Source organism: Heteronotia binoei, chromosome 13, assembly GCF_032191835.1.
Source record: "Heteronotia binoei isolate CCM8104 ecotype False Entrance Well chromosome 13, APGP_CSIRO_Hbin_v1, whole genome shotgun sequence".
In the NCBI taxonomy this organism is placed as follows: domain Eukaryota; kingdom Metazoa; phylum Chordata; class Lepidosauria; order Squamata; family Gekkonidae; genus Heteronotia; species Heteronotia binoei.
The window spans coordinates 54,946,166-54,971,809 of NC_083235.1; the positions used below are offsets into that span (position 1 = coordinate 54,946,166).

At 44.4% G+C, this 25,644-nt stretch overlaps 1 protein-coding gene across 1 annotated transcript in view; it reads left to right on the top strand.

Annotated features, from left to right (window-relative positions):
* The first annotated feature begins 24,088 nt into the window (after window positions 1-24,088).
* SSTR2 (somatostatin receptor 2) overlaps window positions 24,089-25,644 on the top strand; it is a 32,724-nt gene continuing 31,168 nt past the window's right edge. The window contains exon 1 of the mRNA XM_060252181.1: window positions 24,089-24,108. The gene's annotated coding sequence lies outside the window, so the exon portion shown is untranslated. The remainder of the gene's footprint in view (window positions 24,109-25,644) is intronic.

Sequence of the window (25,644 nt, forward strand, 5' to 3'; positions counted from 1 at the left end):
CATTGGTCAAGAGCAAGCACCCAATTAGGTGTCATCAAGGGACTTGCTATTGGCTCTGCAATAGTCCAGCCCTCCTGGTCATTGCAGAGCCTCCCCTTTCTCCTCCCTCCTACCTCCCAGCCCCTGAGGGTCTAAGCTAGTCTATTTAACCTCTGACCCAACTCCACTCATGTGTGCTTCTAGCAGTATCCCACCTTCCGCTGCATAGATCTATCCCCGATTCCTGATCAGTTTCGGGTCCCTTACCCATTTCCTCTCTTGTCACCATTGGAGCCTTCCTCGAAGACTACGATAGGTAATATTACCCTGTGTGTCTACCCTTTATGTTCCCCTATCGATCTATCTATATTTCCAGGACTGTATGTATGTGTGATCATATATGTGTTTTAATCTTGTATGGAAGACTATATTTTTCTCAATAAATTATAATTGGTTTTACTAAATTAGAGTCCCATTATTTAAGCATCACTCTCTGGTTGGTTAATCTTGTATACATAGGTGAAAAGATCCCTAGTGAGCCAGGTGCCCACCTAACTAATTCCCCAACCTCGTTTGGAGGGCATTTTGGCTAACATCATCCATATTCCGACGGGAAAGGAGAAAGGATTCTTCCCCATGCCTGGCAGAGCAGCTTTTCATTTGCACAAGGACACCATTCATTACATGTGGAACAGCCTTTCAGTTAAGACTTGAAGGACTCCCCCCACAAACAGGCATTATCTCTATATATACCTGGAAATTTTAAGGGGATAGATCCTGAAGAGGGTGGGCTTCAAGGCATCATACCATAGAATAGATTCCAACTTTCAAAGTGGGCATTTTCTCCAAATGAACTGATCTCTGTCTTGAGGATAAAATAGCAGGAGATCTCTGGCCACCACCTGGAGGTTGGCAATCCTATCTCTGAACTGATTGTCCAGACCAGTTATATGAAATTAACCACTAATAAAGCAAGGCACATAATTACTTCCACTCTTGGGTTATTCCCCAGGCTGCATTCTCTGCACCATTTCCCAGGCTTTTAAAAAGTCCTTTCTTATGCCCTATTAACACCAGTGGGAAGGCCTCTGCTACTTGGGTTTCTCTGCACTGTTATTCCCTTAGCTTTCTTTGACCAATTCCTCACTAGGAGTTGCTCTGCCCTTGGGCTTCTGCTCTCCCCAGCTCAAGTGATTGATTCCCCACGAGTTGCTGCATGGGCACAGTTTGATCCATGGTTCCCTCCAATTTCTCTTGCAACTTTTGGATCTCTAAAAAGCAAGAGCAGAAAGTCAAGAGGGAGGGAGTCGAAGATCAAAATGCACCTGCACAGCAACTGGTGGGGAATCGATCACTTGTTTATTTAGATGTATACCCTGCTTTTTCCCCCAATGGGGACCCAAACCAACTTACAACACAGTTATTTCTGCTCCATTTTATCCTCAAAACAACCACCTTGTGAGGTAAGTTAAGCAGGGGGTGTTTGTCTAGCCCACTTAGCTTCTATGGCAGAGTAGGAATTTGAATCTGGGTCTACCAAATCCTAGTCAGGTGCACTAACCCACTGTAACCCAAACTTTTTGGAGCGCTACCCTCTTGGCTCCATAATGTCATCCCCAGTGTCCCCTACCCTACTGAATAAAAAGCGTTATTCAGAACAGCAATTTGAGCATCCCACTAAAGAAGGTAAGAATAAAATTCTAAACCATAACAATTAATTGCACATATTCAAAATCCAATTAAAAATTTTATTAAATAAAACTGAAAAAGTTAATCGCAGTGATACCTGCTTTTCAAAGGCTAATAGTCATTTAGAAAGAAATTTAACACCCCAATCCTAAGGGATCAGCAAAGATGCTCAGGAGGGGCTCTGGGAACCTCAGACAGATATCTGTAATGTTTCCTAAACCTGACTACTGTGCATCATTTGCATGGGTGGCATGCAGCTGGAGAGGGTAATGTGAAATGAGATGCCATAGTTTTTGCAAAGGAAGGCTGTCCTGCATCTGTGAAAAGCAAGACTGGTCAGTTTCGGGGGGGGGGGGGACAGTTCACTAAGGAAAGCCTGGAAAGGCTGATTGGTTCCCAGCAGCCTTGGGCCCTTGATGTTAATTTAGTGGAAAAATGAGAAAAAGCTGCAGAATTCAAGCTGCATAGCGAAAGGGGAAACAAAAAGAATAGTTCCACCCCTAGGAGGGGTGGCAGCAGCTGTTTTTGAATGGCAATGTTGTGAAGCATAGCACAGACAGTGAAGAGCGTGGCCAGAGGCTGCATGGCTCACAACCCTCCTGTTAGGGTAACTGCTCTCAAAATGAACTTGGGGAATTAGATTGAGAGACAGCTGGCCCAATAGGAATCTTTGTTATCTATGTATACCAGGCTCAACCATTCAGAGAGTGATGCTTAATAAATGGACTCTAATTTAATAAAACCAATTGTAATTTATTTGAAATAATAGTTCTTTCACACAAGGTACAAAAACAATCACACATTCACACAGATCTAAAGAAATATAGAGAGATCGATAGGGGTAACATATAAGGATGGACATACAGGGTGATACTACCTCTCGCAGACTCCAAGGAAGACTCCGATGGCGACGAATGAGGGAATGGGGGATGGACCCGAAACTGATCAGGAATCGGGGATGGATCTATCCAGCGGGATATGGGGGTTGCTGAATAGAGAGCACACCTGTGGGTAGCTAGTCCACAGGTTATATAGAGTCACCTCAGTCCTGAGGGGATGGGAGGTGACTGGGAGTGGTAATGGGAGGTTCTGCTGATGACCAAGAAGGCTGGACATCGGCTGGACCAATGGCGAGTCCATGGCGACACCTGATTGGGTGTATGCTTCAACCAATGAACATCTCCTTCATCCTGGGCATCCTGGAAACTTCCAAGTTGCGACAGGGCCTGGGGCGGCTCCAGTGATATCAGTATGGAAATGGTCGGGTGATTGGGATGAGATGGGATTATCTGGGAAGGTGACAATAGGGAATCAGATATGGGCCTAGGTATCCCGGTGTGGACAAAAGGGTTTGGAGGTAGCAGGAGAGATCCTTCCTCTTTCTCACCATCTCCTTGGTGAGGACTGTTGCTCAGGATATTACTGAGTAATTAGGATCAACAGTTGAACCATTAATCCATTCATAAAATAGATAGGTTGCTTGCGGGCTAAGAATGACTCAAGGTGTGTACGTGAGGTTCCCACTAAGAAGGAATGAAGCCCAACCAGGCAGGAAGATGGCTACATGTGGTGTTAGCGAGACACAGTGGCTTCCATGCTTAGCGCTTCAACACCGTTCGCCTGGACAGCTCCGTGGCGGCGTAGCCTCCTCCTCGCCCTGGTGGATTCCACGCGGTAGCGGGGAAACGTCCTTGTGCGTCTGCAGACACTCTGTGCCTGTCTCAAGCACTAATATACTCGATAGTTGGTACACATGAGTCCTACATAGTTCCTGGATAGCTTTACTCGCATTCACTGGCCAGGCGGATGCAAGCTCACTTCTCCAGGCGCCCTGGCAACCATTTTTTGTGACAGAGGGGTCATTTTCTCACACTCCCATATGTTAAAGGCCACAGAACTGCATCTTCAGCTGGCCAGATATCAACTCAATGACCATGTGTGTCTGGCAGTGGTCTTGGTTGTAGGTTGCATGGTCAGCCTCGGGATACTGCATCAGCATATAAGGGAGGATAGGCCAGCTGAAGATGCGGTTCTGTGACCTCCACCATATGGGAGGGTTGTGAGCCATGCAGCCTCTGGCCAAGCTCTTCACTGTCTGTGCTGTGCTTCACAACACATAGCATGGATGGAGTGACACCCATCAGAACTGCGGCCCCTGCCCGATGTCTTGCCCACCTACCTATACTACTGAATCAGCAGCCATCCTTTGGCCTAGGATTGCCAGGTCTTACCTGGCTCACAGGTCCATTCGGGGTTATATAAACTCTTTTGGTCAAAATACTACAGCATTGACACATGATGTGCCCAGCTGGGGCTTCCCTCACTGGCCAGCTGGCTGGTACTGGATTGAAGCCCCTGAAACTGTGGGATCCCTCTCCCCAATCAGGGGACTGGCAACCCTACTTTGCCTTCTGGATATGCAGCCAACAGGCTGTTGAAGTCAGAAGCCACAGTGGTCTGTGCATCATGAATGCTGCCCAGAAACTTGGTCCATGAAAATGCCCCCATGATAATAAGTCACCTGGATTTTCAGGCTGCAGAAGTTATGGCAGTTTTGCCATAGGGGGTAATGAGGGCAATGTGAGTGCAGTCCATAATACCAATGATGTTTGGAAAGCCTGCAACTGCCACAAACCCTGCCCAGGTGGATTCCAGCTCCATCTCACATGCTCCTGTAGGCATTTAGGAAGCTGTGCAGACAGCAGCTCACTGAGGACTGGGATTGTACAAGGGAGGCGGTATTGGCCCCAGAGGACTGGCTCGAGCTCCTCACATAGGGGTTGGATGGCCATCTCAGCCCAGCATAAGTGATCTAGGCAGGTGCTGTCTGACAGTTGGAGCATACTGATGCATGTCTGGTATTGCCAAGCATACCACCTTCTCCATCATTGCAGTGCCACCAAAACATACAGTGCTGGCAGCAGGATGAGTTGTACTCCTAGCAGAGGTGGGAGAGGCAGAAGGGGGCATCATGCCAGAATAGGCTGGCCGGGGCCTGCAGAGAATGGACCTATATTCAATGTGGCCAAAGGAGTCTGGGCCCCTATGGCCCAGTCTTCTCATGGCCTCCCCTCTTTACTTACCTCTTGTCCTCACAGATGGCTCTCCTATCTGTGCAGCCTCTCCTGATGCCTAGTGTCCAAGGGTGCTGTGGGTGGGCAGCGGGGAGGGAGCTGAGCACATCCCTCACTTCCTGGTTTCCCCACCTCTTTCCCTGCGGGCACAAGTGGAGGAAGGTCATGTGGGACGTGCTGACCCGGGAAGGATGAGCAGGGGCAGTGGGCACACTTGGAGGTGCTTGGAGCCTGTCTTACCTTGCTGTGCTGCCCCACCGCCACCATGCTCGCTCTCACTGCTGCCACCATTGTCTGTCTCGTTGTCCAGCCTGGGCAGGAGGGTGGCAGGGGGGAAAGGGCTGAGCAGGTGTGTGTGTGGGGGGGCTGGCCTGGCTTTGCCTGTGAGTGGGGTAGAAAGGGTGCAGGTGGTGAGGCAGGAAGTCATGGGCTGGGGGCCTCACCAAGGGCTTCAATAAACCTGGTGACAGCCCTGGGTACGGCCTGCCTGGAGTTGAGGCCGTCATACAGGCAGAGATACCATCTGTCATAATAGGCAGCTCCACCACTGAAGGTTGTGTGATGAGTGTGAGGGTTCCTGCCACCCCCTTGTCCCAGTGGAGCTGGCTACATCCCTAGTGCCCCCACCCTTCTGAAACTATCATTATCCTTCCCCCCACAGGTGTTTCTCAAAGTTAGAATGTCATTATGGTAACATCAACAGAGGTTTTCAAGGGAGCAGTGGAACAGCCAGTACCCCAGGCAGCCAGGAACCAACCCCAGGGCCCAGGGGAGAGGGTGCTTCCACTAACTTGGCCATCCCACCTCTCTTGGCATAGTGCTTCTGTGAGACCCCAGGGCCCAACAAACCAGGCCACCATCTCCTTGTGCTGAATCAGGAGGAAATGGAGTTCAGCAACAGGGAAGAGAACCAAAAAGCACCCAGGTTGCTGAACTGGGGAATGAGAGGTGAGGTGGCTGAGGCAGGGTGGTGGCCCTAGAGAAGAATGTAATGGGTACCCACCTGGGCTGAAATTCTGTTTTCAGGGCCCTTCTCTTTGATATTCACAGCTGACATTGTGGACCACCTCCGTTACCTAACCCAAATGAGACAAGCTGCAGCTGCTGGGCATAATGGAGTTCCCAGGCCCATGCAGCCAGCAGACTTGAGGCCTTTGGATGGTAGTAGAGTGGAGGGGAGGGGGGAATGGGGAGGGTGCAGCTGAGAGAGGCAAGAAACATCCTCTGGAACTGGTTCCCCCAGCAATGTGGAGACTGGTCCCCATAGGGTATAGTGGAGAACAATCTGTGGGTACCTGGGGCTCTGGGGGGCCCTGTTTTTTGAGGGAGCAGCACCACACTCAAACCCCCCCCCCCCAAACACACAAAGTTTTATAAAGATTGGTTCCCTGGTCCAATTCTATAAGCCCCGAAAGAAGGTGTCCCCTTCTTCCATTATTTCCAATGAAGGGAAGGTATTTAAATGTGATGGCCAGAACTTCCTTTGGAGTTCAATCATGCTTGTCACAACCTAGCTCCTGGCTCCACCTCCAAAGTTTCCTGGCTCCACCCCTAAAGTCCCCAGATATTTCCTGAGTTGGACCTGGCAACCCTTGCTTGGGCTCCAGGCACAGAGCTGGTGGCAGCTCAGCCCATCCCTCCCCTCCCACCCTCGCAGTGGGTGGTGACTGAGCAAAAACAACTGGAGACTTTTGACAAGTGGCAGGAAGCCTTCTCCAGGGGTCAGTGGTGCATGGAAGGGCTGGCAGCATCTGTGATGGCAGTTGCCAGGCACCTGGAGAGCTGCCTGCTGTCATGAGGAACATCAGGGAAGGACAGGTGCACATTGAGAGGCTGCTGGGGAATCTGTCAGTGGTGATTTGAGCCCCCACACAGTGTCTACCCCAGGACCTCAGGGTGTCCTTGGAAGCATGGGTGTCCTGCTGGGAGGTGCAGTTGCTGGTGATCAGAGACAACCATGATTGCAAAGACTCTCCTTCACATCTCTCCCTCCCCCTTCCAAGGTGATGGCACCTTTTACTCCATATGGGCCATGGGAGTTTCCACAGGATGGGGATTTCTGCATGCCCTTGCCAACTCTGCCAACTGCCCAGGAACATATGACAGGAGTCAGTTCCTTTAAGGGGGTGGGGGATGCTGCAGACATGAAGCCAACATCCCTGGCCACTCCCCTTCCTGCCCCTGGGCTATGACAAGCACTGGGTTCAGTCCCCATGCCTGTGGGCCCCGATTGGTTCTGCCTGCCTCTACTGCTGCAACACAGCACCTGTATGGGACTACTGCATGGTTGCTGGAGATGCTGATGCAGTTGCAGTCACTAAAAAGTAGCTAAGGCCTCTTTTTCCTGCCAGCCACTACCTAACAAAATCCTTTAGGGAGCAGACTAACAATACCATAGTTACGCCAGCAGCCAGCTACTGTGCTGCAGGTAGCCCTTAGGATTCCTCTGCCCAATATTTTGCAACTACCTCATAGTAAATTCAGAATGCAATGGATGGGCTTGATGAAGTGACACCAGTTTCCCAGTATCCTGTTAAAAGTCACTTAATGGGAGTCTTAAATCATATGCATAGTAACCTGGAGTAAATTTTTTTGCTTGGAGAGAAGTCGGATGACCACACTAAAACCACATGACAGCAAATAGGATGTTGAAAGTGCAACAAGCAGTTTCTTAACCACTGATGATACTGCTGGATAGAGATCAGAAATTTCCTTCTGTAATCAAAACAGGGGAGGGACGGTGAGCTCAGTGGTAGAGCATCTGCTTGGTAAGCAGAAGGTCCCAGGTTCAATCCCTGGCATCTCCAACTAAAAGGGTCCAGGCAAATAGATGTGAAAAACCTCAGCTTGAGACCCTGGAGAGCCGCTGCCAGTCTGAGTAGACAATACTGACTTTGATGGACCGAGGGTCTGATTCAGTATAAGGCAGCTTCATATGTTCAATATGTTCAAAACACTTGGTACAATTTCTTAAACTTTGGCTTCAGCTCAATGCCATTTTGTAGCTCAATTAATTCTTACTCCACTACCCCAGCTTCCTCGTTATGTGAAAACAGATCTATTACCCAATTTGGAATTTCCATCAAAAGAAGCCCCTCAAATCATTCAAACATGTGTACATATAAATACGGGATAGGATTAGGCATATTTTCAGAAATTGCATCATATTTTAGAAGTTTTATAAAATTCATTCACCCATAGAATAATGTTTGACTGGGAATATGTGTTTCTACATCTGAAAATACAAAAGGCTATTGATGGATACTGGGTAATGTGTTGAAATGTTCGACAGAAGTAAATAGCATATATTAAGCCAGTTTTAATAACGAAACCCCTGCCAAATAGAATATTTATAGTCACCCAGGAAATATTTTTAAAAGAGACTGCGGCTTATTATTCACTGATGTTAAACATAAATGCCCTCCTCGCATTATAACATGGTATTTATGGATGCTTTCACTTTTCAGTCTTATTTTTATTATTTAGCAATTCCTAGATTTAGATGCGAAGAGTCCTGTGGTGCAGAGTGGTAGAGCTGCAATACTGTAGTCAAACTCTCTGCTCACGACCTGAGTTCGATCCCCACGAAAGCTGGGCTCAGGTAGCCGGCTCGAGGTTGACTCAGCCTTCCATCCTTCCAAGGTCGGTAAAATGAGTACCCAGCTTGCTGGGGGGAAAGCGTAGATGACTGGGGAAGGCAATGGCAAACCACCCCGTAAAAAGTCTGCCATGAAAAGGTTGTGAAAGCAATGTCACCCCAGAGTCGGAAACAACTGGTGCTTGCACAGGGGACTACCTTTACCTTTTAGATTTAGATGAACATATATGTTAGGGCAATGTAATGTTTTTAACTCAGCCAAAATGATGGGTTGATTTTAAAATATTCCTCCAGAAAATTGCAGTTGTGTTTTTTGTTCTCAACTACTGGATTGCATAGTTCATACTTTTAAAAATTATTGCTGTGATAAGTCCTGTGATAAATATATTACTCCTTGGATTGGGCACATGGTAAGCACTCCTGATGTTCAGAAACTGAAATTCTTATTTTCCTGCAAACAAAAAAATTGCATGGTGGATGCTGTTCTATTTTGCTATATAATTTCTATATATCTGACAAGCTGAATTTATTTTAAGGATGCATGGCCTTTAGGCTGCTAAATGCAGGGAAAGGTATACACAAAGACCAAAAAAGGAAAACAATGTCTTGAAGTCAATTGAATAAAGATTATTTTAATTTATTGCCTCCTTTTAATACTTTTTATTGTTTTTCCTTCATTTTGTTACTGCAGTTTTGAATAAAGAAAATGTGTTCTATTTTCTTTATAAAAGTTTGTCTAAACATTTCATTTTTGCTGACAATGTACCCAAATTTTCACCTAATATTTATATTTACTGTGTTTCTCCTCATGTTACTGGCACTATTATTTATCCCCTAAACTTTCCCTCAACAACCCAAATTATTCCTTCTAACTCTATTTTTTTCCTTTAAAAGTCCCCCCCCTTTTTTTGAAAACAGTTACTGAGAGATTTTAAATCCTTTATAAAATCGAAAAACATTAATATTCTGCAGGATGTGACAAAAATAACGCTTGTATATCTAAAAGGCACAATTCATAATCACCAGGTTCAGTAACAGAGAACACAGGAAAATAAATATCAGACTCAATGCGATAATGTTAAGGACTTATCAGCAAAAACTTGGAAAATGACAGAGACAAAAACACACGTGTTAACAACAGTTTCTCTAACATAGTATACTGCTCTGTTTAGAACTCTGGTGGCATATTTACTAAAAATTCCTATAGTTTCCACCAGATTTCAGTACCATTCAGAGGCAGAAAGGTGGAGCACCTTTGTCAGCCTAGTGCCATAGCCTGGTCTATTGCAAATAACTGATCCACATGGTCAAACGGGTCCACCTCCAGGACCCCTTGCCTCTTAGTACCCCCAAGGATAATACCACCCATTTTGGGAACCATTGCTCTAACCAGTGGTGCAATATTTTCTCTTTTATACTTTCTCCCTAAACATTAAGACTCAAATTATGGTTAGTGTTCACTGCTAAGGATAGTAAGTTGTAATACATACGTAAGAGATTGTTTAATGCTTGTAATGAATTGTTACCTCCTGCTCTGTGCCTTTGAGTAGGCTTAGCCTACAAACTGAATGAATGAAGTAATGAAAACATAAAGTAAAACTGCAGACCCAGTAAAAGTACTTAACGGCATGTCTGGATAATCAATTACTGTTCTTTGTTCTGTCTGGATAGTACGTGGCACATAGAGATCCCTCATTCAGACACTGGCCCTGAAATTGTTCCTATCTTCAAAGACCCAAAGTCAGCTCCATAATTAAGCCAGCTGAGGCAGTCATTGCAGACAGGGTTGCCTGATGGTTTCAACAAAAATACTGGAGACATTTGCTAAAAAAATTGTCAACAAAAAGACAAATCCTGGACTGTCCAGTTGAAAACTGGACACCTGGCAACATTAATCACAGATGGCAGATTTTACAGTATCGCATGCTTCTGTTCAGTGCTGGTTGCAAAGTTTTGAAGGGCCCTGAGCAGACTGTGCCCTGGGGGCCCTTTCTGCCTATCATCAGCTCCTCCTGCACTTCCCTTTACACCCCCACCTGCTTGTCCCCCTACTTGATTGTGCATCCTCCCCTGCACAAGTCTTCTCACTGCTCCGCCTGCATCCACAGAAGCCTGCACCGCATTCACATCCTTTCCCTAACAGCACTGGCTGGTGCATGCTGCTTGTAGTGCTGCTCCTGTGGCCACCATTCAGCATTTCCCCATCACTTTTAGGAAACTGAAAGCATGGGTGATGAATCATTTGAAAACAGAGGGGCAGGGAAGGACATACTGGTGTCATTGACAGGTGGCTGGGGAGCTGTGGGGTGGAGGGGACAGTAACGGTGGACCCTGGCAGAATCTCTGGGCACTGGAAGATGCCCCATCCCAAAGTATGTTGATGCCAGCCTTACTTCTACCCTACTCACCCGTAGCCAGCTTCCCATCCTGCCTGCCTAAACACTCACAGTAATCTTGAGCCAGAATTGCTAAAGCCAATACAGATTGGCCAAGAATCAACAGGGTCCACTGGGCTAACTGTAACAAGGTATCTAATCCTGCTGTGTAAAAAAAGAGCAAAAATCTACTGCTAATAAAGGCAAAGGGAGGTAAATCGCTTCTCTAATATTTCACTACAACTGATATGAAGTGCGCTATCTGATTTTAGTCAAAAACAGGCAGATGTTTATTGATTAGTTCCCTACCACAACGGAAACTTAATACCAATGTACATTAATCAATCTTCTTAGAAGTAAGCAGGATGATGAACTATGCCATGCAATTTTTAAATTGCGGAAGAATCCTGGGTAAATTTTGCTGCTGATCTTATAGCTAATCCTCTCCAGCGCACTGAGGAAACTGACACAGTGAGTAGCTGCTGCTCAGTCTTTGGGATGTTATAATATTCCAAGGATCCTCTAATTAAAGGTACTTTTTATAGCATCCTATATACAATGCTAGCATGCAAAGCTGATAACATTTTGACTTTCACCCAGGATTAGTAATAGTTCATCTGAAAGAGTGGGGGCAGGGGGGTTAAGATGCTTTAAGCAGGTGGATAATTGCCTGGTATATTTTTGTGGGAGAACTGGATCTGTTTGTCTTGACATGACTTTCCATCCCAGATTGTTTAAAGTTCTTACCAATATCAAGATGCATATGTTGCTTGTTGGCTGATGGCTAACAGAGACAAAATGGATTCTGCTGGTGCTAATGCAGCAATACACTGACTGATACATCATTTTTGCTTTCTTTCTTTACTTCACTCCCCTTATGGGGACCCAAACTGGCTTACATCAGCCACCTCTCCTCCATTTTTTAATCCTCACAACAAAAACTCTGTGAGGTGGGTTAGGCTGAGAATGTGTGATGGGCCAAGGTTACCCAGTAAGCTTCCATTGTAGAGTGCAGACTAAAACCTGATTCTATTCCAATTCTATATTCTAAACCAATAAACCAATATACCACAGTTACTACATTTGTTTTCTTTTTACTAGAGTGTTCAAATATATAGGAAACCTGGACATCAATCCCTGTAAGAGCCAGTTTGGTGTAAGTGTGCAGACATTATCTGGGAGAACCGGGTTTGATTCCCCACTCCTCCACCTGCACCTGCTGGAATGGCCTTGAGTAAGCCATAGCTCTCGTAGGAATTGTCCTTGAAAGGGTAGCTGCTGTAAGAGCTCTCGCAGCCCCACCTACCTCACAGGACGTCTGTTGTGGGGGAAGAAGATAAAGAAGATTGTAACCCACTCTGAGTGATTCAGAGAAGGGCGGGATATAAATCTGCAGTCTTCTTCTTCTTTTTCCCATAGATTCCCCAAGCAAAATAAGGAAATATTTAATTTAGTTAAGTTTTGAACAAAAAAATACTATACAAACAAACAACCACTACATCTTGGTCTGGTTCTGGATTCATTGGCTCATCCAAAGATACAGCTTAAGAGCTAAAAGGCCAGGGTACTTGGCTTAAAGAGTACCTGAAATAGGAAAGGAAAACAGATACTCAGCAAAGATGGTCTTCCCATTTTTCCCCTCCTTGATTCCTTGATATGGGGTGTAAGGAAAACATCAAATAATTCAGAGACACAAGGACCTAAGTTTCAGTCAAACTACATTCCGTACACTTACATGGTCACTCAGCCTCCAAATCTTCTCTTGTGTTTATCCAGTAACAACGAATTGTAAAAGAATTATGATAATACTTAATGTTTCCACATTCTTAACATTTCCATAGCCCTGTTCTACTTCACTGGCTGCCATTTGCAGGGTTTGGCAAGATACTGAGCATGATAATGTTGCCCCATACTATTGTGTCTTCTATAAACTGTCCCTGGGAAGACTGGAGAGGAGACATCAGCCAATGGCAACCCCACTGTGAGAAAAATACCCCTAATTCCAGGACATCGTAGTCAGCCGTTTGGTTGCCAGGGTGCCTGGAGACTCAACTCACACACATCTGCCAGGAGAACTTGGGTTTTGTCTACCAGACTGGAAGGGATTTATATGAGTACTAATAGCCACAACGTTGCAGCAGCACCTCGTGTCTCCTGAGGAATGCTAGCCAGGAGAACGGATGGGTTTCCAGTCACTCCGTGCAATCTCCATCTCGGTTGTTGCAGCGGAAGAAGTTGCGCCACCAGGAACTGTCCAAGCAAGCAGTTTTCAGCCTTGACCATAGAATCCACTTTGGAAGGCTAACACCACCAGCAACTATCTTCCTGCAGTGCATCGAATTCCTCCATTACATCGAAGCGGAAGGCTCACGTACTCAACAGATGTCATCTGCGCATGAGGCCATCAAGCTTATCTTAGGCGTGGATCCTGCCGAAACCCAAGACAAAGACTGGTACCAGCAGAAGATTGAAAAGGAGGAAGAACATCTTCACTCAGAGCCAAGTTCCTTTGTGTAGACTGGGTGTTACCTTAGGTAGCAATTTGGCCATCTATTGTCACCTTTTTAGATAAGTTTGATAGACTTAAGCACCCCCCCCCCCCTAATAATTTCTCCCATTCTTTCCCTTAATGGTCATCCTGGAGCCTCCCACTTTGGCCTGTTGTTACCTGGAAGTCCAATCAAGTAACCAGGGCCAAGCCTGTTCATTGGTCAGTTATGGGCATCCAATCAGGTACCACCAATAAACTGGCTATTGGCTACTGCATAAGTCCAGCCCTTATGATCATTGCAGAGCTTCCCCTTTTTCTGAGGTCATGTACCAGCTGACCACCTGTCATCCGCCCATGTACCTCCCATCCCCTAAGGGCTCAAGGTAGTCCTTATAACCTGTGACCCAGCTCCCACAGGTGTGCATCTAGCAGTACCCCAGTTTCACTGTCTAGATACATCCCCGATTCCTGATCAGTTGAGGGTCCCCTTCCCCCTAGTCCTCGTTTGTCACCATTGGAGCCTTCCTTGAAGACTACGATCGGTAATTATCACCCTATTTGTCCATCCATGTGTTGTCTCTGCAATTCTCTCTATTTTTCTTAGGACTGTATGTATGTTTTATGAGTATATTACCTTGTATGTGTGTTCTATATTTTTCTGGAATAAATTGTAATTGTTTTACTTAATTAGTGTCCTTGGTAAATTTAGCAATAATTTCTGGAGGTGGAATCCTGTATACGTAGATTCCAGATCCTTATTAAGCTATAAGTGCCCACCTAGCAATTCCCCAACCTCTTTTGAGGGCATTTTGGCTTACACCACACTTTCAGTACTGAGTAGATTGGCAAAATCTATGTAACCAGCTCATAGCATAAAACTCATTAGATAATTAAGAAGTAGTCAGCTGAGAGTGGCAATGTAGGCAATGTAGCAGTGGAATACAGATGCAAAGACTAGCAATATGGAGATTCAAGTGTAGACTCAAACTAGTGTCCAGATCTTGAATACATTCACATGGAAAGTGGGGACCATACTAGCTGTGATGGTGGCATTTAAATAAGCACCTGCTGCCCTAACAATGTCCCTTGGACTGCAAGAAGATCAAATCAGTCAGTCCCAAGGGAAATCTACCATGACTGTCCCCTGGAAGGTCAGGTGCTGAAGCTGAAGTTCAAATACTTTGGCCACCAAATGAGAAGGGAGTACTCACTGGAGAAGACCCTGATCCTGTGAAAGACAGAACGCAAAAGAAGAAGGGGACGGCAAAAGATGAGATGGCTGGACAATGTTACTTACTAATGTAACTAACATGAATTTGAGCGGACTTTGGAGGATGGTGGAAGACAGGAGGGCCTGGCATGACTTGGTCCATGGGGTTGCAAAGAGTCAGACGTGACTGTGCAACTGAACAACAAAAGCCCCAACAATGTAGAAAGACTGGGGTGAAAGCCATGTAAAAGAAAAGTACAGTGCCCTCCTGGCTACTTGTGGCTTATTTCTCCACACTCTGTATCTCTTCAGCCAAGCTCCAATACGGCAAGTGTGTTCAGCAGGGAGAAAGGGTCTTGAAGAGAGGTGCTGCAGGAAGATTGCAAGGAGAGGTAGAGTTTTATACTCCAGCTTTCCTTTTGATGAAGGGGCTCAATCGCCTTTTGTGAGTATGTCTTTCAGTTAATTAATCTGCCCACTATCTCCCTTGCTTTGGCCCTACTTTCCTGTTCCTTCATTGGAAACCTCTTACAAAATGACTGTGTTTTAGGACTGTTGCCTTAAACTGTTCCAAAGTGGATGAGACACTGCATGGTGCAGTCTAAATTAAATTCTTTGCCTGATGAATGTGCCACAAAAAAATTTAATCTTGCAATCTTATTTGCAATTTTATTGCACCTAAATCTACAAGAAAAAAGTTACTGCCAGTTAAACAAATTAGGTTCTTACAAAAGCATAAATAATGAAAACTGTTGTTCTGTGCAAATACTGATATGTACATGATAAATGTGACTAACCCACCACGTTTGGCGCTCTCTCTTTTCTATATAAGGCTCGCATTCCATTTCCACTCTGTCTATTGACTCGTAAAAACTTTTGGTCCTGGTCAGAAGGCTATTTTAAGATAGGAAAGAAAGATGGTGGGCCCAGAGGCCAGTCCCCATCCTCCCAAGGTTGTCATCTGAGAACCGCTGCTGTTACAACTGATAATCCATCCATCCATCCCCTTTGGTTTGGCAATCCTCACAAGACCAGACCACCGAAGTGCCACATGGCTATCGTTTCTGGGTAGGGTAATTGAGAGGACAATAGCTGAACAGCTCCAGGGTTTCCTAGAGAATACATCAGCATTGGACCCATTCCAATCCAGCTTCTGCCCCTGTCATGGAACAAAGACTGTGTTTGTCACCTTTACAGAAGATCTCTACTGACAGCTGGATTGAGGCAGGTTTACTACTAAACCTTACGGCAGCATTCAACACAGTCCATTATAACCTCTTGACCCACTGCCTTGCTGACATAGGAGTTTGGGGGATAGCCCTTCAATGGCTAGCCTCCCTTTTCCAAGGCCAGGGACAGAGGGTTGCACCAGGAGAGAATGTGTCCTCTAGACACCCCTTGATATGTGCGGTCCCTCAGAGGTACTCTCCCTGATGTTGTATAATATCTATATACACCCCCTCACCCAGCTGCCCAGCTGGTGCAGAAGTTTGGGCTTGGGTGCCCAAAGTTTGAGTTTGGGCTTGGGTGCCATCAATATGCTGGCCCAGGAAGTTGAACAAACTGCCAAAAGCAGTCTTACCTCAGAGTCAGCCACATCTCCAACTCTTCTCTGTCAACCAGCCCCAGAAAGGGCTACAGAGTTACTGCGGCCTCATGAAAGGCCGTATCAACTGCCCACACAGATGGTCTCCCAGCACATGGAGCCTCTGAAGGCCACTGCAATAGCCAGGGAGCCTGGAGCTGCCTCAGAGGGCATGACTGTCCCAACTTTACTGTCTTTCCTGCCTCTTTCCTATCACTCCCTCTCTCCCTCCTCCCCTTAGCCTTGCCCCTGGATGGTTGCCTGAGGAGATAGGGAAGCATCACATCATTTGTTCAGATCAAAGAGGGGGGGATAAGGAAAATTAGGGTTGTCAGCCTCCAGGTGGGACCTGGAGATTTCCTGCTCCAGCTGGCAGAGAACAGCTCCCCTGATCTCCAGCTGGCAGATCAGTAAATGGCTGCTTTGAAGGGTGGACTCTATGGCTTTGTACCATGCTGAGGCCCCTCCTGTCCCCAAACCCTGATCTCTCCCAGCTCCACTCCCAAAGTGTCCAGATATTTTCCAATACAGACTTGGCATCCCTATGTAAGCAGCTTTGGTTCCCCCACCACCGAAGAAAGACTGCCCTTTTCCTATGTAGAGGATGCAGAGTTGCCAACTCCAGGTTAGGAAATTCCTAACTCTCCAGATGGCAGAGATCAGCTCCTTTTGAGGTGTGTGCGTGTGGGGGGGAGGAGGGAGTGAATACCTTCACTTGGGTGGGTGGGAAGACAACAAGGCTGGGGTGGGCACTCACCCAGAGACCTTTCCTCCTGGTGAATCACTGTTGCCAATCTCCAGGTGAATAGCAGAAAAGGAAAGCACAAGGCTTCTGTGATTATCAGCCTAAAACAATAATAACCAACCTCAAAAACTATCAAAAGACTTATATAATATAAGATGATAATTAAAGCAGAATCAATACAATCTTTTATACAATCAGAACATCTCAAAAACCACCAGAAATCAAATCCATATTTTAAGCAATCCAATGCTATCTCCTGCCAGAGAATCCGATGGTGAAGTGAAGAAGGATGATGTCACTGATGCCCTTGTTTCACATTTGCTTCTTCAAGCTTCACAAAATCAATTTCAGATAAAGGGTATGAACACCAAAAACTTCAAGTCACTTGTAGAAAGTCAATGCAGACAACCTTGTCTCTAGCTTGACCTTTTTATGCTTGCCTCCCAAGTTCCACCCCTCTGGACAAGTTTTTCCTCCAAAATTGCTTTCACCCAATCAAAGGAACAGAAGGAATCTTGAGAAATGTAGGTCCAGCAGCTACTCCTACACAGGCTTTTCTGAAGCCTTTAGGCTTCACTAGGCCTAGGATCATGACAAGGGCCTTGTGCAATTCCACAGGACCTGTAAGGCAGAAATGTTCCGCCAGGTTTTCGGCTGAGGACACCAACAGTTACCATCTTAGCTGGCACCCTTTCCCACTCTATAGATGTGCTTTGCCTCCTTCCCCTGCCTGTAAAGTATCCAGCACTCTGAACTGGGATTGATTAATTATCGCCCTCTGATTTTAAAATTACTGATTATTTTATATGTATGTTTTTTATGGACTTGTACATTACCCAGAGCCTTGCAGTAGCAGGGATTGGGTTGTTTTTGTTGTAAGAAATTCTGAGGGTTTTTTTGTTTTGTTTTTTGCTAAACACAGTATATTACTCTTAACCAGGGTTCTCATATATTTTGGAAGCAATCCAAAAGAAAGGTCAGCCTTGGAAGCAATCCAAAAGAAAGGTCAGCCTTGGAAGACAATCTGTGTTGCCACAGACTGCAGTGGACGCAAACCTTTGGCCTGCAGTGAGAGATTAAAGCAAACATTAAAGGACTGATTAGGAAAACTTTTTTGGGAAACAGGAGTTGTGAATGGGATTACAACTGGCAGTCTTTGAAAAGGCATCTGCATCTAGTTTCAGCAGCCATTTAATCTGCTGCTAGGCTTCCCAAATCCAATTCAATAAATATCTGGAAACTTTTCGGGTGGAGCCAGGAGACTTTGGGGCCAAGATCAAGGTAGTGACAAGCACAATTGAACTCTAAAGGGAGTTCTGGCCATCACATTTAAAGGGACCGCACACTGTTTAAATGCCTTCCCTCCATTGGAAATAATGAAGGATAGGGGCACCTTCTTTTTGGACTCATAGAATTGGACCCCCTGGTCCAATCCTTTTGAAACTTGGAGGGTACTTTGGAGAGAAGCATTGGATGCTATGCTGATAATTTGATGCCTATCTAAAAAAACAGGGGGCCCCCAGAGCCCAAGATACCTGTGGATCAATTCTCCATTATACCCTATGGGAATTGGTCTCCATAGGGAATAATAGAGTGCCCAGCAGACATTTCTCTTCCCCCCCCACTCCCCATTTTCTGATGACCCTGAAGCAGGAGGAGGGCCTCCAAACTTGTGGATCCTCTGCCCCCACCTGTGGATTGGCAACCCTATCTGCTGCAGCAGTAAGGAGGTGAAAATATTAGCTGCACTTCATGAAGGCTTCGTCTAGTAAAGCCTATATTGATATAAGGCTAATACGAAGAAGACAGGAGCAGGCTTGGCTTTTTCTTTTCCCCTGGGAGTTGCTATATCTACTTGGCAAAGAAGCATACGGGAGTGAATGAACTCAAGGCTACAAGATGAATGGATATTAGTGATGAACACTGACAAATTTAGGCATTGGGTGTCAAGTCTGTATGAAACTCTGGCTCAGTCAGAGAGCATTCTGGGTAGAACCAAAGTATATCCAATTGCTGCTAGCTTGTACCTTCCCTAACCCCCCCTTTCTGTAGTGAGTGTCCTTGCTTTGAAATGGAAAGATGTGAAAGTCTTATCTGTGCCTTCTCAGGCTTGGCCCTCTGAAGGGAGTCAGTAGCCTGCTACGATTAAGGCCACGCAAGCCTGAGAATGAATTGGTAACATCAATGTGTGAATGTGCCCTGCATAATCCTCCCCCCTTAGGAATCCCTTTGAAGTGTCCCATATATGCAATGCCTTTACAGATTATTCTTTAGTTTTTCAATGCTGGCCTATCCTCAAGTACCAGTATCAATAAAGTAGTTTCTTTGTATCAACAACGACTCGTTATTGAATCTGCCGACTTGACATTGGGTAGTGGAACAGGAACCATCAGAGACACCTCTGAAGCTGAACAAGAAACTATCAAGTTAGAAAGCTGTTTTTGGGCAAAACACAGAATGGGGCAATCAAACAGGAAAGCACTTAGCTTGTCTCTCCTGTGTATTTGAGATAAAAAGCAGAAAGAGTCACTGCCTGAAAACTGTGTGTATATTGCTAAAGCACAGTGCTGTCAAATGGGTGTCAAGCTGCTTAATTCAATAGCATAGACAGGAGGGATTCTACATTAAAGCACAATTGTAGTACAATCCAGTGCTAGTGGCTGAGGTAATGGGAAGTCAGGACAGAAGTGGCTGGCACCCCTGAGAGTATTTATTGGCAGAAAGCATCTACGCATGCAGCAGAATGAGGCTGCAGGAGCACAATCACATTGTTGAATGCTTTCTTGCACTCTTTTTAAAAAGCCCTTGCAAGTAAAGGAGTTAACAATGGAGGAAGCACACTGGGGTAGAACCATTCTCCTTGATGAGCTAGTTTGAGTTTGGTTTGCAGGGACTTTTTTTTCTTTAAGCAAGGAAGCATTAAAAAAAAAACCCACACTGCCCACCTACAGCCTCAAGTGGCAAAGTCCACTCTTTCATCCCAGGACTCTGATATTCTGCTTCATGCATAGACTACACTTACAGTGGTGTGGTGGACTGAGTGGCTGTTTAGGATCTGGAAGATCCTGGATCAAAGCTCCATTCTGCCTTGAATATCACTGGCTGACACAGGGTCAGTCATTCTCTTTCAACCAACCCTGCCTCACTGGGGTGATTGTTGTGAGAATAAAATGGAAAAGGGTAGAATGTATTCTGCCCTGAGTTCCATGAAGAAAAGATGGGATAAAGATGTACCAAATGAATACCCAGAAGACTACAGGTTCTTTAAACTAACAATGAAGAACAGCTGTAGTACCAGGTGTTCATCTCCACTTCTTTTCGAGGTTATAGAATGTCCTTTGTTTTTTAATAAGTTCAGACTTATTACCATACAAGCGGGGACCCTTGAAACTTGAGGGGGAAGCCCATCCTCCCATCTGCACTTGCTCAGCCAGCTACTACCCAGCTCACCTGCATGCCTACTATGCTGTCATCTCATTCAGCATTAAATACAGAGTAATGGACAGCCTTAAATGTGACTTTTGTTGTCACACTGATTTGCCTGTGCTGTCTGTTTCCCTACAATGCTTTACCCCCAAAATAAAATGCCTTCGAATCGTTATGGCTAAAACCTGAATTTATAACCTCCTAGACAGAACCCTTTTAATGAGTAGCAGGCTATGGCATATTGAAATTAGCAGAGTGCTCAGTTTATGGTGTTTGCCAGCTTTTTAGCTCTCTTTTATTGCTGTACCTTTCATATCATATTGATGTGAAAGACATCAGCAGGTCATAATGACTATGCCAATGTAGTCAAAAGCTTTACCAATGGATTTCAAAACATCAGCCTATTAAAATCCACAAACACAGGCCAGTTTCTTTCATGATCATTTGGTAACCCTACTTAACAATCCTTCTTATAAGAATAGCTATTGCCAAAGGCACTTTGTATTCCATAGCAGTACTAGAACACCTTGTTTATTTTATATCTCTCAGCCAGTTTTCACTGGGCTGACATTTTATTACCCAATAGCGTGCTAAATTCTGAGCTCATTTGCCCTGTGAATAAAACTTTGTAGTCTTTCTGGCCTGTTTGCATTAATGTAAGCAGTGGTAATGTATATTACAGACCCATGATAGGAAATACTTTCTAAGTAGCAATTAAATGATCAAGTAATTTTTGGCTTTATAGGTTCGTGTGGGAGGGGGAGGAATTAATTCTATTTGTGTCCAAGGGGGATTGGTGTTGATTCAGAGTCATGGTCCATTAAGAAAATGAGTAAATATAAAGTTATACTTCTCTTCTCTTCCCCCCCACCCCCTCTCTCTGGGCAATCACTAGTATTACTCCCTTGCACCTGGAAAATACAATAATTGGGGAGGAGGCTAGAAGTAAGATGTGGAAGTGCCATTAAGGGCACCTTGTGTTACAGGCCTTTCCAGATTACTGGAACAAATGTGCACCTGTGACTTATTTGCTGCCTTGTAGGATTCAAGAGAGTCCTGTAGTTGGAGGGAGACCATATTTTCCTAATACTCAAGCAGGAATACATATCTGCAGAAGAAATGTAACCTTTCCCCCTGTGAGCTGGAAGCCTAACTCTCATAAACTGAGCAGATGAAAGTTTTCCAGGGCTTGGTAATGTGTGGTGATCAACTGGAGGGTACAATATCAACCTGCTGAATTGCTGGGTCACTCTCATTTTAAAGCACAAAAATAGGCCCAATTTTTAACAAGAGCCATATTTTAAATTAGGCAGGGGCTGAATGTTTGGAGATATTTGTTCTTTCCTTTGCCTTACACCTACATGAATAAAGCAGAGTCAGAGGGTTTGTTAATTCCCACACTCTATTTATTTTTAAAGGAAAAACACCAGCTCAGTTATAACCAATCCTATTATGCGAGGACTGGATATTTTCTATTGTCTTTGACACTGGAAATTACACCTTCTAAAGGTAAAACACAGCCGAGATATGTTGTGAGCAGCACAAAAGTAGACTTCCCTATCTGCAAGGACAGATAAAAGACACAGGTGCAAATCAACAGGAATGTAAACGATGTAAATCCTTATATTCTCTAGGGACACAGCAGCACATTTTCATAGGACAAATAACATGCTAAAATAGCTCGCTCCATATCTGAAGCTTGCAAGACTATGCACACTTCCAGAAAGCCCTAAGCATAGCAGTGCTGTCAGTGTCCTCCTAGGTATGACAGATGATACTGCTAAATCAATTATATTCTCATTATGCTTCCCCCTTACCCTTCCTCTATACTAACAAGGTATTTCATTCATTTGCTAAGGCAACAACCCAGATTGCTCTGAAGATTGCACTGGATAGTAAGAACATAAGAGAAGTCATATTGGATCAGGCCAATGGCCCATCCAGTCCAACACTCTGTTCACACAGTGGCCAAAAAACCCACCCCCAAATGCCATCTGGAGGTCCACCAGTGGGGCTAGAAGCCCTCCCACTGTGCCCCCCCACAAGCACCAAGAATACATAGCATCACTGCCCCAGACAGAGAGTTCCAACAGTGCAGCCTCATTAGCTATGGAGCAACGGTTCTGTGGGTGGAACAATAGAATCTAGGTGACATAAATGAACCTGTTTTTTAAAAAGGAGGCAATGGGCACAAGATACTCTGTGAAAGACCTTACCTTTGGGGTAATGGGTCAGAACTGACTGCATTTTAATCTCTTCTTGTTCTATTATTGTAAGAGTTAGACAAATGCTATCAGTGTTTCATTCCAAAATTTAGTGGGGTTTTTGTAGAAAAAGCCCAGCAGAAACTCATTTGCATATTAGGCCACACCCCTTGACACAAAGCCAGCCGGAACTGTGTTTCTGTGCATTCCTGCTCAAAAAAAGCCCTGCTGAAATCTATTTCAGGGGAAAACTAATGGGGAGGGGAGGCATATAATATTTATAAAAATATATGTAGTATGGATAAAGTGGACAGAGAGAACTTGTTCTCCCTCTCCTATAATGCTAGTACTTGGGGGCACTTAATGAATTTATTGTCAGTAGATTTCCTATGGACCAAATAAGTTACTTCATCCAATGCATAAATAAGTAATCGAATTTGCAGTCTCGGGATCTGCTAATGCCCATTAGCTTAGATATCTTTAAATGGCATTTCACAAGTTCAAGGATGATAATCAACAGCTATTTGCCATAAGGGCTAAAGTGGACCTCCATGTTCAGAGGCAGTATAATTGAATACCAGTAGTAACGGGGGGGGGGGCACTGTGGGAGGATGCTGACTTTTAACCTGATTGGGGGGGGCAGGGACATTGGGCTGGCTACTGTGGAAGATAAGAGTGCTGAGCTATATATACTTTTGGTCTGATACAGCATAGTTCTTTTTAACATGCAGAAGTAAAAGGCACAGAGTTCTGTGGGATTAGGTCTCCCAGAACAAGGTTCATAGCATCATAGCCTAAAGGATTTTGTCACAACTCTGAATTTATTAAATTTTATTTTGAACTGCCCTCCTCTGCCGAGGCAGGACTCAAGGTGGTGTACATTCACATAGTCTATAATAAAACAAGTTAAAAGCATAAATCACAATAACTAATTAAGAGGTTGTGGTGAAAATGTCTTTGTTTGAAAAACAACTTCAATACATTTTCAATATCTGGAAGTCCAGAGTAAAAAGAGACTTTATGTTGATGGAGGGGATTCTTTTATTTCGTTTAGATGGAGCTTATCAAGCTACCGTACAGTTAGAACTCTAGAAGAGGAGTGTTTATCAGTCTGTGTAATATTAATGACATTTGCCCTTTGGGCACCATCATCAAGATCTGATAGGGTTGCCAACCTTCAGGTTGTATCTGGAGATCTCCTCCTGGATTACAGTTTATCTCCAGGCAACAGAAATCAATTGACCGGAATAAAACAGCCACTTTAGAAGGTGGACTCTATGGCATCATGCCATTGAAGTCCCTCCCTGCCCCAAACCCTACCTTCTTCAGGCTCCACCCACAAAACCTCCTGGTATTTCCCAACTCAGAGCTGGCAACCCTGTCATCCACCATGCAATGAATAGGAGGGAATGGGAGTAACAAAACATGAAGGATTTCTCTATTGAACGATATACACATCCTCAAAGTTGTAGCAGTTAAACTTCAGAGTAATATCAGCATTTTTGCTGTAAATAATTAACAAGAATGAAGTGACAGAATGGGCTGCTCTGGCCATTGGCCACTTCTGAATGTCAGCAGATTACTGGAGTTTGGAGAAGGTTAGAATTCTGTTGTGCAAGGACACTGAGGTAAGTCTTTCTCCTTCTGGGATTATTAGACGTATTTGGTTTTTAACCATTCACCTGCTACCTCTATAGGAGAATGACTACTGGTCCTAAGGAAATGAATACTGGTAAGCATTAGTTTAAATTAACTGTATCAGTTCCAGGGATCTTTGAAGAATAGGGGCCTTGTGGGGGAAAAGGTGATGCTGAACATCCCAAAAAGAGAAATGCCATTTCAACTCTTCTGTAGATAAAGCTTCTGGCAGCTCACATTTTCCTTCCACTAACCAAATCCAACAAAATTCCCCTTCTTCATATAATTTCATGGGCAGATTTAGCCTTGTTGCTGAGAGATAGATATGCAGCGAAGGGGGAAGGCCTGTTATTTTTATAGAATGAGTGGATGTAGTCTCTATAAGTGGAAAAAATAATAAAACTATATCAGCAGGAATGTAAAATGGTATAATTCGGTGGAAGAGGGGCAAGAACTCCCTAGGAATGCACTGGCAAGAATGCACTGGCAAAGTCCAATAGATGCCCATGACATTATTCAAGGGCCATCTCTGCAGGAAAACACTGTGAAAGTTGTGCTTGCATGGCAAATCAAAAAGGAGACTTACTGGACAGTCCAGCTAGTGTCTTGATTACTAACAAACAGCATTTGCCATACAACAGGTATGCGTTGCCAGCTTCCAGGTGGGACCTGGAGATCTCCCACTTTTATAACTGATCTCCAGCTGGCAAAGATCCACTCCCCTGGAGAAAATGTCTGCTTTGAAGGGTGGACTCTATAGCATTGAACCATGCTGCTGCCCCAGCCTCCTCCCCTCCCCAAACCCCATCCTCTCCCGCATCCACCTCCAAAGTCTCCAGGTCTTTCCCAACACAGACTTGGCAACCCTGTTGTTGGATCACTGGACTTTATCTGAATGAAATGATGAAGATGCTATTTAATATATCTGAACACATAGAAAGGTCCTAATGGACTAATTACAGAGTAAACTTTTAAAGATCTTTAAAACAATTTTATTTAGTAACATATGGTAACGGTATCTATTTCTTGCATCGTTAATAACTTTTTATATATATATCCCATATATTACTTTCTAACCACCCCTCCCCCCGTTACTTGACCCCCGCCGGTGTTATTTACTTAAAATATTAACATTTAAAGGTACCCTTAACTAATAAAAACAAAGATTAATATTCTTCTTCCTTCTAAGACTTAATCATTATCAAAAATTGTCCAATGTCCTTTTATTTTCCACTCTTTTTCTACATATCCTTTAAACTTTTTCCACTTCATCTTAAAAACTTCTTAGTCTCTTAAAATTCTTGTTAATTTGTCCATTTCACTCCATGTCATAACTTTTACAATCCAATCTCATTTTTCTGGTATTTTTTCTTGCTTCCACAATTGCACATACAGTGTCCTAGCAACTGAAAGCAAGTACCAGATTATAGTTCTATCTTCTTTTGGAAATTTTTCCATTTGTAATCCCAACAGAAAAGTCTCTGCAACTTTCTTAAATTCATATCCGAAGATCGTAGAAATTTCTTGTTGAATCATCTGCCAATACTTTTTTGCTCTTTCACAAGTCCACCACATATGGTAGAAAGAACCTTCATGTTTTTTACATTTCCAACATCTATCTGGCATCTTA